Source organism: Eulemur rufifrons, chromosome 5, assembly GCF_041146395.1.
Source record: "Eulemur rufifrons isolate Redbay chromosome 5, OSU_ERuf_1, whole genome shotgun sequence".
Classification (NCBI taxonomy): domain Eukaryota; kingdom Metazoa; phylum Chordata; class Mammalia; order Primates; family Lemuridae; genus Eulemur; species Eulemur rufifrons.
The window spans coordinates 1501867-1517871 of NC_090987.1; the positions used below are offsets into that span (position 1 = coordinate 1501867).

Genomic DNA, 16005 nt, shown 5'->3' on the forward strand with positions numbered 1-16005 from the left:
TTACCGGCTTTTCGTCAGTCTGCCGTTTGTACTTGGTGTCCACCTTTGCGATAGTCATTGGCCAGAACTGGGGCTGGGAGTGGTCGCCACGGCCCTGGGGAGGGAGAGACCAGCCGCGAGCTCAGAGCAGCCCCGGCCGTGGTGGCCTTGCGCCTGCCTGGCAGCCCTGCAGGTCGGGACGCAGTCGGACGAGCGGCTGAGCTGTGGTCGGCGTCAGGAAAGGCGCTGGGCCGTGGCCCGGGGAGGATCGGCACGTGGTCGGAATAGTGCCGTGGGGGCCACTAGTCTCTCCGGGAGCTCCCCTCCCACGCTCCTCGGCTTTTGACCTGTGAGTTTGCTCCCTGGAGTTTCTGGTGACAGCTAAGCCGGTGCCAAAGGCAGTGCCAGTGGCGGCAGCCTGCGAGCCCGGTGCCCTGCGGACATTGTGTGCATCTCGGGTCCTATCAGAGCAGTTTCCTGGGGCTGCACAACAGGGCGTCACAGCCTGGGCCGCACGACAGCAGAAACGCGTCTCTCTGGCTCCGAGACTGGAGTCTGAGGTCAAGGTGCCGTCAGGGCTGGCGTCCTCAGCCGCCTCTCCTGGGCTTGCAGACAGCCACCTTGTCCCTGCGGCCTCATGTGGTTGTCTCCCTCCGTGTATCTGTGTCCCCGTCTGTGCTTCCTGTACGGACCCCGGTCACATGGGCCGAGCCCCACCCTAGTGGCCTCATGTTAATGTCCTACTTTTGAACACAGTCGTGTTCTGAGGTCGAAGGGTCAGGACTTCCATACGTGGACTGTGGAGAACGTGGTTCAGTCCACGGCGTGGACTGTGTGGCTTGCTAAGCCTCAGCAGCGGCTGGGCAGCGGGAGCCATCAGGGAAGGAACTCTCTCCAGCCCTGGGACTGGTATTTGCTGCCGGCGTCTGACACCCACCCTGGGAAAGACACTGCCGTCGCCCCAGGCACGGACCCCACACCGACAGCCACGTTTGTCAGAGACCACAGAGCTCGTCTCTCTCCTCGCAGCTCAGACGGCCGCTTCCTGTGTCGGGTCCTCCTTCCTGCCTCCCCCGCAGCCCGAGCGCGGCAGCACCCACGGTGGCATCTCCACCTGGTGACTGGCGCTGCTGTGTTCGTCCCTTCTCCAAGCTTGGGACCTGCCAAATGGCCGTCTTCACCCTCCCGGGCACCGAGGCTCCGGCTGAAGTGGCCCTGCGCACGCCGGGTGGGGACGGAAGGAGAAGCTGGAGCGTGAGGCCAGGCCGGCGCCTCGAGGTGGGCAGGTGCGGCAGGAACATCAGTGCGGGCGCACCTGGAAATCCACAGCTTCTAGTGGCCGCGTAGAAAAGCAAAAGGAGACTAGGCACATATTTTCTCTAACTTAATAAACCACATGTCATGTCAGCGTAGGATCCGTATAAAAATTACCGATGAAACAGTTTATAGTTCTTTACCTCACGCTGTGTCTTCACACTGGGGGATTGATTTCGGGGGCCACCCGCAGCTGGGACCGCAGGACCAGGCGGCGCAGTGCCAAAGCCTCCACGACTGAGCCCCGCTGTCCCGCCAGGCAGAGCGTCCCAAGAACCCTTTCACGGCGTTGCTCACCCTGTTCACGGCTCCGTCTGTGCTTCTCGTCTGTTGCCCGATACACAAACGCGCCCTAAAGCCAGGAAAACTGCAGATCCACTCTGATCACCCAGACGCTCTGCGCAGCCTCCCCTGGGCAGAAGAGTCGGCATTGATGAAGATGAGGAGGAGGAGGACACTGAGGAACGGTGGCTGCCTCGGGCTCCCTGGCGGGCCGGTGGGCAGTGTCAGGGCCGCGACACGAGAACACAGGTGCAGGAGGGACCTGTCCGCATTTGCCTCGGTGTGTCCAGCCCTCTGCCCCGCCCCCCTGCCCCGGCAGCACCCCAACCCCCCCAGGCCCTACAGCAACTCACGGGCCAGACCGGGGACTTGGGCACAGGCTGTAGACCCGGAGCCAGGGCAGACCCCTACACAGTGTCCTGGCACCTGTCGAGTTGTCTTGCCCTGAATTTCTCTGACGAAGAGACGTGCACGAGAGGATTGAATTCTCTCGAGTTCGGATATCAATCAGCTGTTCAGGACTGAGAAACATGTTTAAGTGTCTGTTCCCTCCCCCGTCCATTCGTCCCTCCGCACACACGTTTAAAGAACTTTATTAACTGCCTGCTCTGCAGGACTCTGTGCTGGGCTCTGCAGGTGAAAATTCCGGCTTCCCCACCAGCTAGTCAGGTGACCTTGGGCAGGTCACGTCCCTTCTCTGTGCTCCAGTCGCCGCATCTGCACAGCGGAGACGGTGCTGCCATGACACGTGGATGAGCTCCTGTGTGCAGCGCGCCCGGAACATCCGTGCACGGAGCAGGTCATGTGTGTCGTTTGCCATCACTGTTACTGATGTCCTTCTTGCAGTGACTGTTTTAAAAGAAAAACATGTCCCTATATCTCTCCTCAAAATAGCCCACAACCTAACGGAGGAACCAACAGAATCAGGAAGCTGCGCTCAGAGCAGCGTGGGGGATGCGGAAGGGTCGCCGTGCGCAGTGTCCCTGGGGCTGCCTGACCGGCGCCCTCACCCACGAGAGCCGTCACCACTCGAGGGAGAAGGCCCGAGTGTCCTTCCCAGTTTCCTGAGGATTGAGACAAGCATAGACAAACGTTTAAATAAAAAAAAAAAAAAAAAAAAAAGAAGAACGTACTAGTCTGACATTTCAAATTAAACTGATTCCTTCCATGTAATCCGTGCCCCAAAGCCAGGTGTGTGGCAGCGAGTACCGTGAGCGCACATCCCACCTCTCCAGGGGAAATCGCGCCCCTGGGGGACCCGCTCCCATATTTAATTATCCTTAAAACCCCAGTCTGTCTCGAGGGACTCTCCAGATATTATTAAAATGAAATTCTGAGAAATGAGACGTTTCCTTTGCCAATACACACAAAGGCGCTGAAGCGATTCAGCTGTTGCCATCAGCGTGTAAACAGAATCTTTCACTTTGACGGGGAAAATATGTTTCCTTTGGAACCGCTGACGTCCCAGCTGCGAGACGTCACCGACTGCTTCGCACAGTGAGTTATTGTCTCGTGGCTGCCGCTTTGTGGAACCGTAAATCCCAAGACATCTGCCCTCAGTATAGAATGTTGTTAGGTTATTTAACTTTTCTAGTAAGTTCTTCCCTCGTCATACCACCCTCAGGAATGAGAAATATTGTGTTTCCAGCCATCACCAGCTCAGCACTGCTCTCTGCGCTGAAGCCAGGTCCAGTGAGGACGGGAACCTTGTCTGTCTAGCGGCCGGACACGTCCTCGGCCCAGGGGTGCCAGCCACCGGGCGCTGACGTGGAGGGAACGTTTGCTGAAGGACGTGCGCAGCCACCCAGCGTCCTCCGCCCAGACGCAGGCCGGGCGCACAGACGGCGGAAGCCGCCCCCCAAACCCTCCGAGAGACCCTCAAAACTCCGCATCCAGCCCTGCTGTCTTCCCCGCCCCACGCTTCCCCCTGCGACTGCGTGTGGAAGCAGACCACGTCACCAGGACATTTCACAGAGAGGGACGCGGAACTGCCCAGAAAGTCACTTCCATCCAGGGCCCCAGCTCCGGCCTGGGCCCTGTGACACGACTCTCAGGCCTTTGGACACCAAGTTTGCGGGGACGTCGTGCCTTTCTGGCTTGAGTGCAGTGCCTTGGCAACTGTTGGGTCTGTTCACGTATTCATATACTTTCCATTTTTTAGGCAAGTCACATAAACAGATTTTTTGAGAATTTAGGTAATTCCTAAATTAGTCATTTAATATATGTTTAAAAGCTCAGGGGACGGGGAAGTAGGCACCAGAGACACGGGCAGATCTGGTCTGACACACGGACACCTGGGAACACCTCCACGACATCTGGAAAGATCTTAGGGTGTGGGGCGCAGACTGACTTTTCATTGTACCTTGTCTTGGCAGAGTTTCAGAATTCTGTGTCTGTATCTGTCTCTCTCTCATTCACACACCCCTAAAAAAATCCCTGCGACCTCAATTGCAGAACGTTAGACTGTCTCTCGTAGGCTGACAGTGCACTGAGGTGGCCGCACTGGGTGGGCCTGACAGCCCCCGTGCCCGCACCTGTCCAGATGTCCCCGCGGCAGCACCGTCCCCAGCACTCTCCGCGTGAGGGGCGTGCTCTGTGTCTGTGTGACGAGAAGCCAACAGCACGTGAAATGGGGCTGGCACAACCGAAGACTGAGTTTTAATGTTACTTGTTTTTTCACAATTTGGATTTGAACAGCTCGCTGTTGGCGAGGGGCTCCCTGTGGGACGTGCAGCTCTGCTGGGGGCTGGGGCTGGCGGCCCCCATCTCTCCCGGACCCCCGGGTGTTAGCTGCCTATTGTCCACGAGAAGAGCTGGGCTGGTTCCCACAGTCATACAGTGTTGTGTAAAAGTTAATATTGAGTTCAGAAGTTAAATAGAGGTGCTTACTTAATTCATGTTGTCGGATATAACTGATACATAGTGCCTTGTGTGGAGTGACAGAAACGGCAGGACGTGCACTGCGGTGCCTGCGTCTCCCCCACCCCCAGGCCGGCGAGCGTGCCTCCCCTCCCCCACCAGAACGCACACCGGGGCTGGGGTGCTCACAGGGGCAGCTGATTTCATGAAATAAGGACCCTGGTTCTCCAGGAGTTGGACTTGTTTTTCCTCCTGCTTTTAGCTAGATTCATATAGCTCCCCTTCCTCATTTCTCATGTCACCATATAATACTCCCCACCTACTCTCCCCTGCATCTGTAACTCTACATTATCTTGTTCTGCGATATCACAGCTGGAGGGCCCAGGGAGACAGAGGTCTCGGCCTTACCAAGGGTGGGACACAAAACTAGCAGACACGGGTTTATGTCATTAAGTGGGAAGTTTAAGGTGGGAAAGGACCTGTGCTCGTGATGGATACGTTCTATGTGAAACACTCGCCAGGTTCAAATCCGGATTCACCTTTGATGAGTAACCCAATACCGCGTGTGGCACCGCAGATGTTGACTCATGAATTATGGGCGACTGGGATGGGAGTATCGCCAGGGCAACACCGCTTTTTCAGAGGGTGGAGGAGATGAGTTCATGGGAGTGGGAAGTAAGTTCAGCGCCTTCCTGTGGGTGTTTCCCAGGAGGCCAGGGATGGAGCGGCGTGGTGAGTGTCTCTCACCTCCACGAGGTCCGTCAGCCCTCAGTGTCCCTGTGCTCATGCGCGCCTGCCCGAACCACCACCTCTTATCCAATTTCAGAAGTGCCACCGCGTAATTGTATCCGTGAAGACAAGTTTATTTTAGGCTCTGAAAGTGGAAAGCATGTCTTTTCGTATAAAATTTCTGTGCTTGTTTTATGATTAGGGAAGAACTTTTTTAATATAGTCTTTAATAAATGTCTTTTACAATGTTTTAAATTAAATTAAACCTGAAAAATCCAGTTGTCAAAATGGAGTCCCCTAAATTCAGCACACCAGTTTTAAACATTCAAATTTGAAAGCATGAGCTTTTATATGCTGAAATACATTTGTGAAAAATTATCTCTCTGTAAATGTGCATGTGTGTCTATGGTGTGTGTGGGTGTGTGTGTCTATGGTGTATGTATGTATGTCTATGGTGTGTGTGAGTGTGGGGTGGGTGGTGTGTGCATGTGGGTTGTCTATGGGGGGAGTGTGGGTGTGTGTGTCTATGGTGTGTGGGTGTGTGTGTCTATGGTGTGTGTGTCTGTGGTGTGTGTGAGTGTGGGGTGGGTGATGTGTGCATGTGTGTGTCTATGGTGTGTGTGTGGGTGTGTGTGTCTATGGTGTGTGCATGTGTGTGTCTATGGTGTGTGTGAGTGTGGGGTGGGTGGTGTGTGCATGTGGGTTGTCTATGGGGGGAGTGTGGGTGTGTGTGTCTATGGTGTGTGTGTCTGTGGTGTGTGTGAGTGTGGGGTGGGTGATGTGTGCATGTGTGTGTCTATGGTGTGTGTGTGGGTGTGTGTGTCTATGGTGTGTGCATGTGTGTGTCTATGGTGTGTGTGAGTGTGGGGTGGGTGGTGTGTGCATGAGGGTTGTCTATGGGGGGAGTGTGGGTGTGTATGTCTATAGTGTGTGTGGGTGTGTGTCTATGGTGTGTGTGTCTGTGGTGTGTGTGAGTGTGGGGTGGGCGATGTGTGCATGTGGGTTGTCTATGGTGTGTGTGGGTGTATGTGTCTATGGTGTGTGCATGTGTGTGTCTGTGGTGTGTGTGGGTGTGGGGTGGGTGGTGTGTGCATGTGGGTTGTCTATGGTGTGTGTGGGTGTGTGTGTCTATGGCGTGTGCATGTGTGTGTCTGTGGTGTGTGTGGGTGTGGGGTGTGTGGTGTGTGCATGTGGGTTGTCTATGGGGGTGTGTGTGTGTGTGCACACGCCTGTGTGTGGCATTGCTCTGGCCCCCAGGCTCTGTTGCTCGGGAGGCCCGTGCACAGCTACAGGGACACCTTCTCACACTCAGCCCGAGCTCCGCACTTGGATGATTCTTACGCTTCATTCTCCTAACTGCAGTCTAGTGCTTGCATTAATTTAATTACATTTTAAATTTAATTATCATATAGTTTTAGATAAAATTCATTATTAGGTTTCTGCAGCCTTTGATACTTGGAAAACAGAGTCCTTGTTATTTAATGCATCCTAAATTAACGCTTGAACACAATTCATATGTAACCAAACCAAATTGTAAGTAGATAAATCAGGCAAGTTGGTAATTATATTAATCACCCATGCAGATTTAGGATTACTGCAACATAGATTATTCATGGATGTGTGTGCATCTGCGCTATATACTATCTCATGATTGTATTAGGGCATGTAACAAAATACCAATGTCTAGAAATTTAAATGTAAAAGTCTATCTTAAATGTTGTTTTCAAATGTGTTGGTAGAATTTGCCTCTTTTAGAAATCAGTTTAAGGGATGTCTTGTGAGCACACCCAGGCCCCCTGCCCCAGCTCTCTGCCTGTCCACAGGGCTGGAGTCACCCCCACGGGGCTCTTCCCTCCCGTCCCCGCTGTGGGCCTGGCCCTTTGTGCAGCCCCTGCTCCCCCCAGGGGGACAGGGAGGGGTCAGGTCGGGTTTGAGATGCCCGAAGATGACCAGGTCTCCTAGGACAGACAGAGCACAGCAGGTGGCCAGGATGCAGCTCCGGGGTGTCGGTGTTGGGAAGGAGGGCGCTTGTGGGGGGTGACACTGAGGAGGGCCTGGCCCCCCCCCCCGGGGGTCACGGCTGCCTGGACAGCTGCTTTGGTGAGAAAACCTGACTGGCATAGGCTGGGGAGGAGACGGTTTGTACAGGAGCCTGCGCTGGGAAGTTGTTAGGACGCCGGCCTCGGAGTGGAGGGGCGTGGTGTGGAGGGGTGAGGAGTGGAGGGGTGCGGAGTGGAGGGGCGCGGAGTGAAGGGGCGTGGTGTGGAGGGGCGCGGAGTGGAGGGGCGTGGTGTGGAGGGGCGCGGAATGGATCCCCACAGCGCTGCTCTGTTTGGACGGGGTGTGAGCAGTGTTGTCAGCCGATGCGAACCGTAGGAAGAGAACAGGCGGTTCCCTGAGCCACATCTCCAAATTGAATGTAGTAATGTTCAATCCCGCCTGCTAAAGTTGTCACTTTGTTTTAAAAAGGAGGACAACATGCTCTCGGGACCCTCTCCTCTGAGAGTCACAGTAAAAAGCACCTCGGGGCGCGTCCCTGCGGAGCACAGCCTGAGGGCCCTGGTGCACAGAAAGCTCAACTCAGGGCAGGAAAAAGTGGGAGGAGCAAACGCAGGTCTATCACTGTCTTGCAGGGTTAGGCCACCTAGACGTTGGCCCTTCCCTCTGTTACACGCCCGGGAAAGTTGGGGAGCTGTGTTCACCACACTCCCAACCTATGATCATCTTTGGTAAGAGAGTGGGAGCGTTCTGTTGGCCGCTGTGACTTCAGCCTCCCAGATGACACACAAGCTTTTCCCTCTTTTCATTTGCGACCGGTCCCGGGTATGCTTTGCATCCAAAATCACCTATCTTCAGTTTTTTTCTATTGAATTCATAAAAGGGCTGTAGAGGTGGATGAAGCTTTTGGTTTTTATGCTTTTCAAATAAAATAAATGGAATGTAAAATTTTGGAGGGGCCATCTATTCTTTGTGGCAATTTCAGTCTTTCATTAAAGTGGTTTATTGTATGTATTTCAAAGTGAAATGTGACGTGATATTTGGAGAATGTTGCAGGATCATGCCATGCTTCCCTTTGGTGAGCTGTGCTCACGACGTAGATTCTTTTCATGTCGTTGTTGGAATGTGGAGTATGTAGTTACTCTGCTTAGGATCGTTATAGCTCATGCCTTTCTTGCCAACTCACCAACGTTTAAAAAAAAATCAATCTTTTATGTTTATTCTTGAGCATGTAATAATGCAAATTAAACTCTAAACAGTAGGAGATTGTGACTTTTTAAGAAAGTCATAATTCCCTTGGCTATTAAAACAAACACTTTTTCATGAATAACTCTGGGAAACCCATTCGATCTGCATTTTTTTTTGGATAACTTAGTTGTCATGTGACCTGCTAGATTGAGTTGAATACTCCATAGAGGTTTTTCAAAGTAATTATATGACTTGTATCTTCTTGTAGCCATATTCTGACCTGATTTTAATATCAACTATGAAACAAGAGAAGGTCTGAGGCCTAAAAAACAAAATTCCTTCTGCGTGTGCATTTGCAGAGAGGATTATGTTCAGACTCTTGTGAAAGGAGGAATTGATCTTAATTGGTCTTGATAATTGGCACCTGTGACCTTTGTATGCATGACATTCTTGAACTCCATCCAGGTTCCTACAGAGTTCAGGCGACTGCTTTGCTGTTGAGTGGGCAGGAACGAGCCTCCGCCTGGTCCCTGTGTGTCTCCCGCTCTGAGGACACTTGGAGCAGATCTGCTGTCCCCTCCTCCTGATCACAGGGACGGCACCACCCAGCCTTTAGGGAGAGCGTCTGCGGCGATCGTGGCAATTCCATGTTGCAGGGCGAGCTTGTTCCTGCAGGGCGAGGGAGCCAGGCTGCAGGTGCAATTAGACTGTCTCTCTGTCTCCCCTCCCCTTGTCTTCCACATCTTAATCTTATTGCACTGACACCTTAAAACCTGTTTTACTTAAAAAGATTTTCTTTCGACCTTCCCAAAGATCTGACTGTGGAAAACCGTCACAGGATGAGTAAATGCACAGTGATGGCATCTGGCACTGGCCCTGTGCCAGCTGAGGGCGCCTCCGTCACGGGCTTTACACCTATGAGCTCATCCGGCGTTGACAATGACCTTGGGCATGGAAAACGCCATTCTGCCCATTTTACACAGCAGGAGAGGGAACTAAAGAGGTTAAGAAGGTTGGCAGGGCCGAGGTCTATCAATGCATTAGTCTGTCCTTTGGGCAAAGATGTGTCTTTCTCCCGAGTCTGACCCGTCGCCCTTCTGCCGCGCCTGCGTCCCGGGAGGCGAGCGCACACGGGAGCACGTGCAGGCAGGGGGGACAGATTTAAGAAATGAAGCAGGACGGTTTGTATGACATAAAACTACAGGAAATGTGTTCGCCTTCAGATTAGAAAGATCAGAGGTTTGCACGGCCTCATTGTTTCCAGTAACGCACAATATTCTGTTGAACTGAGTGGACGCCTTCACGCACCTTCAAGCTTGCAGGAGAAGAGCTGCGCTGAGCAGAATCATCCCCTCTCCCTCCCTCATCTCTTCCCTCCCTCTCCTTCTCCCCTCCCAACGTGAGGCTCTGCGTGGTTTACTCGGCCAGCTGATAGAGCGGTGGCTTCCAGGAAAAACGGCAAGATATTTGTGTTCCTGAAATAGAAGTCAGTGTGTCCAGTTACGCAACAGGCCTCGATAAACAGTTTCGCTGGGACACTAGTTAATATTAATTTGGGGGCAGCTTCTAAAACTCAATATTTAAATAAAGTCCTGAGCATATTTCTCTGCATTGTCAACCTAAACAAGAAGGAGGGAGGGATGCTGCCTAACAGAAAACAGGGGTGGGCACACGCGTGCCACAGCAAACTGCGTGTATTCAGCGAGTTGAAGGAAGACAAAGGTGTTTAAAGGAAACAGGAGGAGGATCACAGAATCGGTTTCAGATTTTCGCTCTTGGCCACGAGGATCAATAGCAGGGGTGGAGTCAGTGCAGGGCTGGGCAGGCAGCTGGTGAACAGACGTCCCTGCAGAGGTATTTTTCGTGTAAAGCTGTGATGGCTTCTGTGCAAGGCTGTGGTTTTGCAGACTTTTGTGGTAGTTCTCAACATCCCACAGCGCAAGGACCCCCCTTCTCGGCCTCCCCCCACCCCCACCTGTCAGGGCTTCCTTAGCGCTGGGGACTCCACTTAGGTTCTGACGACCTTCACAGCACGCGGCGTCTAGGAAGGACACCGCCGTCCTAACCACACTACAAAGTGACTCGCAAGGAGCGTGGTGTGAAACTACAGGGCTGTTCGCTGCCCTACGGGAATGTGTCCGCAGGGCAGTGGCTCCGTGAGCTTTCTCCTACGCGGGACTTCGAACCCCCTCTAATGACGCTGCGGTGTTTCGTGTTTAACCACCTGCAAACGGAGCAGTTACGGGGTTTTCTCTGAAACAGCTTTATTGAGATGTAATTTAAATACCATACAATTTACCCATTTAAGGTATACAATGCAGTATTTTTTTTACTATATTCACAGATAAACATAACTGTCACAACAGTCAGTTTTACAACATGGACATCAGCTCAAAAAGAAAACACACCTTTAGCAATCGCTCCCAACCCCCACCCTCAGCCACCAGCAGCCTGCGCTCTGTCTCTTGACTCCCCCGTTTCGGATATTTCCCAGGAATGGAACCACACGTGTGGTCTCCTGTGTCTGGCTTCCTTCATGTAGAATGATGTTTTCAAGGTTCATCCATGTTGTAGCGTGTATCAGTGCTTTATTCTTTTATATATGTATGTATCGATTATATGATCATGTATATAGCCAACCAATAGTCCGCTGTATGGAAATACTGCATTTTGTTTATCCATTTATCTGTTGACGGATGTTTGGAGTAATTTTTCTTCTAGGCTGTCTCAGAAAACATGAACATGCTGCACTTCCTACACGCGTGTGCACCGCAGGGGACTGGGCCAGCTCTGTGTAACGAACACTTGTCATGTGATGCTGGTCGGCTTGACGACTCCTGATTTTATTGTATTTATTTATTTGAGACAGGGTCTCACTCTGTATCCCGGGCTGGAGTGCAGTGGCTTCATCACAGCTCACTGCAGCCTCCAACTCCTGGGCTCAAGCGATCCTCCCGCCTCAGCCTCCCAAAGTGCTGGGATTACAGGCGTGTGCCCAGCCTGATTTTATTTTTGAAGTGCCCATTCTGGCCGACTGCGCTGGGAGCTCCTCGGGGCATGTGTCCTCGGTTCCTATGCAGCGTTTGGCGCAAGCTTGGGTGGGAATGAGGAGAATGGGGAGGAACCGAGGAGTTAGAACTGGACGAGGCTTTGACCTGTGTCTGAACCAGAGATTCCTGACTCAAGTTTCATGACATCTCAGGAAATGCACAGTCGTTTTTGGTATGGCATTGTAGAGTTCTCACAATCACCTCTTGCAGGTTTTTTTTAACAAAAAGCAACCTGCGGGGGCCAGGACTCCTGTCTAATGCACAACTGGTTCCGCAGGTTCAGCCTCACTGTGTGACATGTCTCAACTTCTTTCCTCTCCCTGATAAGTATCTTCCAGTCACATTACAACTTTGGGAATAAACCTTATAACTTGTGAACAATATGACCACTGGTGTTTTTCTCTCCAGTAACCTTTTTGTTACTTGTCAGAATTTTCTGTCAAGATCAGAAATTATCCTCTGGGCCATGGGTCTTTTAGAAATGCGAGGCTAATCATAAGCGTGTTTTCACCTGCAGTGTATGTGTGCACATGTACACATGTGTGTGAATCTCTGCACCAAAGGAGAAAATCCCCAAACGTGGCAGGTGACGCCCTCCGCAGGGGCGTGCGGTTTGGGCGCAATGGGACCCTCTGGCGGCAGCGGGTTCCTGGGCAGGCGGCCCTCAGACACCGCCGGCCCCTTCCCCAGCGCTCCGGCCTGCGGCTGGCTTGGGACGTGCGACTCGATCTTATCCGCTGCCTCTCCGCTTGGTTCTGGTGAAGACATAACCGAATTGCACTTTCTGGGTGGTGGACAGGGGTGACCTGTGAGTTCCCCGGGGTCCCCCTCATGTCACCTGCCCCCGCAGGTCGGCCCGTGCCAACCCCCAAGGGAAAGTTTGCTACTTAAACTTTAGAGGTCAAGGCTGAACGAAGTTTTTGTTTGTTTGTTTTTTGTTTTTTCATGTTTCAGTCACCAGGGAAGTGAGACCGATGCCTGGTGTATAACAGACGAAGGGACTAAGATTTCCTTTGTTCGAAAAAGTGCATCTTTTTTCCTCTGCCCTCCCTCACAGCATGTGCTAACACCCGGGCTGCTTGTGCTGCACATGTGGGGAATGTGTTCATTTCCTGTGGCTTCTGCCACGAGCTGCCACACACAGTGGCCGAGGAGGGCAGAAGCTCGTCCATGACGGTGTGGGCAGGGCGGCTCCTTCCCAGCCCCGGGGGGAATCGCCCGGCCTCCTGCCAGCGTCAGGCAGCTCCCGCCGTCCTGGGTGCTCCTGGGCTGTGGCTGCGTCACCGCAGTCCCTGCCTTCATCACAGGGCGCTCTCCCACATGTCTCCCACGTGTCTGCGTCTCTGCGTGGAATTTCCTCGTCCTGTACGGACACCAGTCATTGGAGCAGGGCTCAGCCTAAGCCGGCATGACTCCAGTTCAACTTGATAACGTCGGCAAAGACCTGGTTACCCAGTAAGGCCCCAGGCACTGGGGGTAGGACATGGAGATATATATATATATGTGTGTGTGTGTGTGTGTGTGTGTGCGCGTATATAAATATATATGTGTGTACACATACATACATATTTTTTTTGAAACAGGGTCTCACTCTGTCACCCCAGGTAGAGTGCCATGGCATCATCATAGCTCACTGCAACCTCCAACTCCTGGCCTCAAGTGATCCTCCCACCTCGCCTGCCAGAGTGCTGTGATTACAGGCGTGAACCACCACATCTGGCCCATGGACGTATATTCAGCCCATAAGAGGGAGTGAAGTCTGGTGGGTGGCTCTGGAGTGTGGGGGTTGCAGCGCACAGGGCTGTGCAAGGGAGAACCAGGGAGGACCATGGACCTGTGCGTCCCCGCCCTGCCTTGTCCTCCCTTTGACCTGCCCCTGGCCTGGCCAGACGTGAGGCTATTTCATGTCCAGTTTGGAAATCTTTGATTTGACCCAGTGAAGTTTCTTTTGACTCTCATAGAATGAACTCCTTGCAGAGAACCAGAACCATGCCCTTCGGAGCCCAAGGACACCTGGTCTGGGTTTGGGACCTTGTGCCTCACACCTGCCTGGGCACGCTGGGCAGTTGTATGTGAGGACCTTTGAGCACTTCTTTGTCCTGTGAATATCGAGTATATATTGCCCGACCCCAGTCAGGAACAGGATTTGAAAGGCAGAGTTCCCTTGGGAAATGCAAGAAATACCCACTATTTGAAAGAGAATTTTGAAAACCCTTTCAACACTAAAGACGAATGAATTCTGTCCCCTGATATGCTATTCAGGCCGCCACTCAGGGCCAGGGCACAGGACAAATGCTCAGCTTCCTCCAAAACCAGCCGGGGTGAGGGGAGTGTGGCCCGAGAAGAGTGGACAGATGCAAAGGCGCCACCTCCTCGTGGCCTTAGCACTGACAGCTTGTGACAATGACAAGGGGAGACGCACTGTGGTCTGAATAAATGTGTCCCTTGGAAGCTGCATCCACTCAGCAGAAGATGCGTTGGCTAAAGAAATGCTTTAATTGCACGTGAACGAAAACTTTGCTTGAGTAAAAAAATAGAGTGCAGGGTGGGGTTGGTGTGAGTAAATTGCTTAAGTTAGAGGGACTATTGTGTCATTGTCTATGAGTAGTGAATCTCATCTATATTTAGAGATAGTTTTAAATCTACATGTACAATTATGAAAATTATGGAAGTTTGTCTTTTCATGTTTTCCCCTAAAATTATTGTGGATAGAGAAGTAGGTTCTGGCATAAGTCACTCCTGTGTATTTAGGCTGATGGAAAGGAAAATTGGCACAAATAGTGTGGAGGAGCCGTAATTGCTTAAAGTGCATGTAGACACCTGCAGGCGGAGACCCAGTTTGGAATCAATTTGGACACATCTGGGCAACGACATGGTGGGAGGACTGAGAGATCAGGACCCGTCCTCCCATTGCATGTCTGAGTGCTCTCGACAGGAAGCTCTTGTTTCCTCACCTTGAAAATTACATCACCTTTGACAGCTCGTCTTGATTTTGCTTGTTTCGCTAGTAGACATTTTGCTTATCGGAAATGTTATTCATGAGGACATATTTTATATTCATGGAATAACAATGACATCAGGTCTCAAAAGCAAGCTTTTCTTTGGGTAGAAATTAGTCATTCAATTTCCCAGGCGAACACGCACTTCTGCACACCGTCGTGCACCACTGTAGGGAGCACAGATGTTTAATCGTCAGTGTTGATACTGAGAGGACGGAGAAAAAGGCAGGATTTGGGTCCTGTGTGTCATCACTGTTTAGGCCCATCTGTGGCTGCTTCCACGTGGGCTAAGCAGAGTGGACTCTGTCACTGTGGGACGGAGTCTGCACTAGCCGGGTGTCTCCTCCCGATTGTGCCGTCCCAACCTTCAAAACCAGCCTGGGGATGGAGCAGGGAGGTGGCTGCCACTGTATGGTCACCCTCCACTCACTTAAAGCAAAGTGATTTGCTTCAAATATCCAGCTTTCCCTGTGTCTGAAATACTGTAATTTCTAGGATTCAGCATGGTTTTACCTGCCACTAAGAAGAAAACAACTGCCAACTCTAGCTGGAAGATGTGATTTATTGATTGTGGTCAGAGAGGATTTATGAGCAGAAAAATGAAAGTGATGTATAGAAAACAGAAGTGAGGCTCAGAAACAGCCGGATTGGCTACAGGGCAGCGTTTGCCTTATTTGAACACGGTTCGAGCAGTTGGCCCCTGCAGTGGGTGGAAACTCGTTGATTGGTACAAGAGTCAGTTACCGTCTGCTTACGTGCAACCGGGTACAGTGCACTGCGTATGTGCGGAGAAAGCTTCAGGCCAAACTTACAGGGAAGAAGCCTTGAGTTAAACTTAATTTAATACCGATTACTTTGTAGTTAGTAGAGAATATGATTTGATATTGGCATAGAAGCCAGATGTAAAGTGAACATATATGACATGAATTCACAGCTCACGAAAGACTCTATCTGGAAACTCTGTTGCAAGTTTTACTCTCTTCTAAAATTAAACAGGTAGACATGAAAAATATTCGTATTAAGCGATCTTTGGCTCCCTCTGCTGAAACAGAAATGATCCATTTTAAACTATTTTCAAATAGCACAAAATTGAAAGGTCTTTTCAGCACTTGCAGGGTTTGAAGCATCCTGCAAGGTTGGAGGGATGGAAAGATTTGTAAGGCCAGGTCCTCTCCTGAGAGAGGTTCACAGCGTAGGGGGGAGACGAATACACGAACGGGGTGTGTGTGACAGCCTGTGTCACACACGGGGGGGGGGGATGTGAGAATCTGCAGGGGACACACAGTTGCTGGGACCCTGGAGCCCTGGGGCAGCGGAGGCCAGAGTCCCCGAGGCCAGGACCCCGGCTGGCCGGAGGGTGCAGAGGAGGTGAGAGTGAGGGACCGCCCGCGGGACGCGGCCCAGGTGCGCTAGGTGACCGCTGCTCTTTGTCCTCCAGAAGAGGCTGCCAGTGTTTATCCCAATTCCCAGAAATGTCCCTGTTTCACCATGTCCTCAACAACACTGGAAATCAGGGTTGTTTTTTTTTTAATTTTGTCAATATGTTAAAAGAAAAAAACATCATTCTTGTTTTGCTTTGTATTTCTTCAATTACTAGTGAGTTTTAA

General features: G+C 51.7%; 1 protein-coding gene across 9 annotated transcripts in view; it reads left to right on the top strand.

The window, feature by feature from the left end:
- Positions 1-16005, top strand: part of MBP (myelin basic protein) — a 102792-nt gene that overhangs the window by 24562 nt on the left and 62225 nt on the right. The window lies entirely within an intron of this gene.